This window comes from Gastrolobium bilobum, unplaced genomic scaffold (assembly GCF_033153095.1).
Source record: "Gastrolobium bilobum isolate Gb01-03AN ecotype WA unplaced genomic scaffold, APGP_CSIRO_Gbil_v1 utg128766, whole genome shotgun sequence".
In the NCBI taxonomy this organism is placed as follows: domain Eukaryota; kingdom Viridiplantae; phylum Streptophyta; class Magnoliopsida; order Fabales; family Fabaceae; genus Gastrolobium; species Gastrolobium bilobum.
Window position 1 is genome coordinate 1,410 of NW_026898714.1, and position 4,005 is coordinate 5,414.

The window sequence follows — 4,005 nt, forward strand, 5'->3', positions numbered from 1 at the left end:
TTGCATTTTAATAAAGAGATTGTTTTCCATACTCGAACCCGCGACCTTCAGATCCCAAGTAGCTATCTTACCGCTGCTCTAAGGTTCACCCTCATTCACCTTAAAACATATTAATAAATGAGAACATCCATTAAGCAGAATCCCTATATTCTATGTGAAATTATATTCTCATGTTGTATGAGATTCATCTCTTATGTTACACTCACATAAAAAGATATGCTTTTTTTTTTTTTTTTTTTAAAAAAAATTGGTGGGCCCAACTTTTCTCCTACTATATGAGAGAAGTAAATACCATATTCTATACACCAAAATGTTCAATACACTGTTCACCCTCCCCTCCACCACCAGAACTGTTTAAACAAGTATATCTTTCTCATCCTAGAATTGTAAGTCAGGAAAGCTCTGGCTTTGACAGGATCAGCATTTAAATATTCAAATGCATACATCTGTTTTCCCTCTTCCAACCCATCTATCTCCATCACAGCCTGAAATAGCTCTGCAGCATCAATTGTGCATTTGTTGTGCTCCATTGAATCAGCCAATCGTTGTATGCTTGATGCCACCGTCATCAATGCATCCTGAAGAGCATCTGAACTGCAAGGACGTTTGGGAAGTTGTCTCAGAGGTTGAACCGCAGGAGGCTCCGGTATCTGACCATACTCTGGAGGCACACTGTAAGACTCAGTTCCATCTGTCTCACTCATGTTTTCTGAACTGGGAGATGCAAATGAGGCTGATTCATCTTCACAGTTCTTCATGTCCACTTGATTTTTATCACCCTTCATCTTAGCCCAACGACCAGGAGCTTGATCATTCCCACAAACAACTTTAAGCTGATCATACATATCTATCTGCTTTCCGCGAAATCCTTTTGCATCAGGGTGTGTCTATCCAACGAATTAGAGAACACTAGAATAGGTATTTTGAATTAATGCATAACATTCATAAACTGGGAAAGATTAAAGATAGACTCACCGAAACATATCTCTTCCAAAGCTCATCACGATCACACTCGATCATATTTGTATTTGGATTCCACCAGAAACCATCTTGACTTAGCACATCTTTTATTACTTTATACCTCTTCTAAAGTGTCTTCAGACGGTTGATAATTTTTTGATTATTCATATTTAAGTTGAAACGAGTGTTTACAGCTACACAGACAGCAGCATATGCATTTTCACTGAAACATTTGTCAATTCTGTTTCCATTTTTTGCTTGAACAACCAGAGCTTCAATTAGGCATTTATCCATTGCAATTGACCACACAACATTTCTTCCTTTATTTTTCATATCCCTTCTGTGTACTTGCAGATCACAGTGCTCCATTTCTACACGCTGACAAAAAATTGAAACAAACAGTTCAATATAATAACACATCATAACATTTAAGTTGATTTTATTATCCCCATTTAATTAAACATAGTATGAGCTACGAACCACTAAGTTACTAAAAGTTTTACAGAAGCAATGGGGAAGAAATGGTATGAATTCTGAAGTAATAAGAATCCAATACTTGTGAGTGCCTACGTGTCAAAATTCACATGCAGTACACCCAGAAAAGGTTACATCATAAAGGAACAATACTTTTAGGTTCCATTAATGAAATCTTGAACTTAAAAGAAAAGGAAATTAAGGGCTCATACTAATAATCGTCTCTATTAATATCATTAATATTATAGAAGCAACCTCAAAGAAAATATTTTCACCTAACAAAAAAATAGTATAATTGAAATCCCATGCTTACGCATTCTTTATCAATTGAATAGAAAATAGCATTCTGACATCAATGTACACGGTTCTGAGACCAGAGTTTTCTTTTAAAATGTTTATTGATTACCTACTGACAGAGCCAGTCAATAAAGGTACCACTCTCGGTTATCAAACTCATAGATCCTACCTAGGATACCTGTAAAGCACGAGATTGTATGTCATAACACCAAACCTAAGATTCTACCAATAACAAAGTTTTATTTAGAAAATGTATAAATATAAAATAACTCTGAATACCTTTAAAATCACAACTAGTCTAAGTCAAAAATACATAACAGAGAAAAGTCAGTAAAAGATATTAACCCTCTAATAAAACAAAGGTCATAAAAGATTTAGATTTAATATGATATGATTATGTACATGCTGTGAATAAATCCATATACTTTGAGTTAATCTCATGGACAAGTATAAACAAATTTATTTAAGAAAAGTGGTACAGAGAAAATATTAATGTTATAATATTACATCCATTCCTATCCAACAATATATATATATCATACCCACACCCATAATGCACCTAGTGGACATAAATGACACCTAAGCTCTTTTCTTCACACCAAGTCAGAGTCGCACACTTTATTCACTCCTAAATCCCCACAAGTAATGTTGACTGCTGACAAAGTTTTCTGTAACTGCAAGAGCCACAAAATCCTTCTATATATATATATATATATATATATATATATATATATATAAGCTAGCTTAAGCTTATGTTAGAGAGATATAACATAAAATTATTAATGTGACATTTACTTAACAACTTAACTTTTTGGGTTAAATTGGCCATTTACATTATATCAGAGCCTCTGTGACCAAATGATTACAAGTTTGAGGAATTTCTTAACACAAGTAGGTAGTTTGTGAATTGTTCACCCTTCAAATACAATAGACTCTTGTGTGAGGGGACATGTTAAAAAAATATAATATAAAACCATTAATGTGACCTATACCAAACATCTTAAGCTTTGGGGTTGAATTGGAATTTTACTGCTTAGATATCAGATCATTTTATTAATCAAGACCAGTATAAAATCACAGAGAATTAACTAAGCTGACTCAAGTTGCATTCCTAATCAGCTATAGAACAACTTGAATCCATGAAAGATGGCTCCGGGCTCCCAAATGTCCACAATCAAACTCTTGATCCAGTATCAAGACTCCAATTATGTTTTTACTCTGATATCAAAACATTGCTTATGCAAAAAATTCAGCTATTTCTTTGAGGAAAAAAAAAAATTCTAACAAAATGATGTCTAACATGATACTCCTTTCATATTCACCAGATTAACAGAACTAATAATAATAATAATAATAATAAATGCTTCCACTTCAAATAAGATAAAACAAACAACCCAAAATGGAATCAATTCAGCTAAAAATCACATTCAATCACTTGCAAGTACAACTGTGCTATTACAATGGAGTTACAAACACATGATAAGAAGCTTACTGGAGAGTGTGCACTTAAATTTTACCAATAAATTCATTTTGTCACCCCAAATTCTTGAATCAAACTACGAAGCTTTCACAAAAAACAATAACTGCATCACAGCGAAGAATATAATATGCTTAACAATTACCCGATCGCAGACAGACGCAGCAGCAGCGTCAATGGAGTGAGGGACAACCCTGACAGCTGAAATGCATGATAAGGGTTTTTCTCGGGAAAATACGATGGGAAAATTTCGTGTGCACTTTCCCGCACACCAAACAAACGCAAGCAAAAGAAAAGTTGATCAGGGGCACCGCAGTGAGAAAGATCAACTGAAGAACCTATCATTAAGAACCACGTGTTCAGAATATTCAACCCAAACAATACTAGTATGGTAGTTTGGAAAGACACAGGATCGTTTTTTTTTTTTTTTTTTGAAACGTTTTGTGAGTATTCATTTATATCTTTAGCTATTCAAAAATATATGTTAATATTTAATGATTTAAAATAAAATTCCACAAAATAAAAAAATAAATATAAATACAATAAAGTGAATAAACATTAACAATACATATCAAAAAAAATTTAAAAAAAATTAAAATTCTTATAAAATTTTAAAAATAATATTTCAAATAACATGGAAATCTTAATTATATATTTTCTAGTAATCATTTACATAAATAGTTATTAGATGAGTAGAATTTTTTTGGTATAATGTTTATCATTATGGATATATTTTAAAAAAGAAAATCTAGCTCAGTTGACAACTGAGTTTCCAAAAATTTGCTTGGATGATGTCA

General features: G+C 32.5%; 1 pseudogene; it reads right to left on the reverse strand.

Annotated features, from left to right (window-relative positions):
- Positions 1-326: 326 nt before the first annotated feature.
- On the reverse strand, positions 327-3,465 carry LOC133318685 (uncharacterized; annotated as a pseudogene).
- Positions 3,466-4,005: the final 540 nt, after the last annotated feature.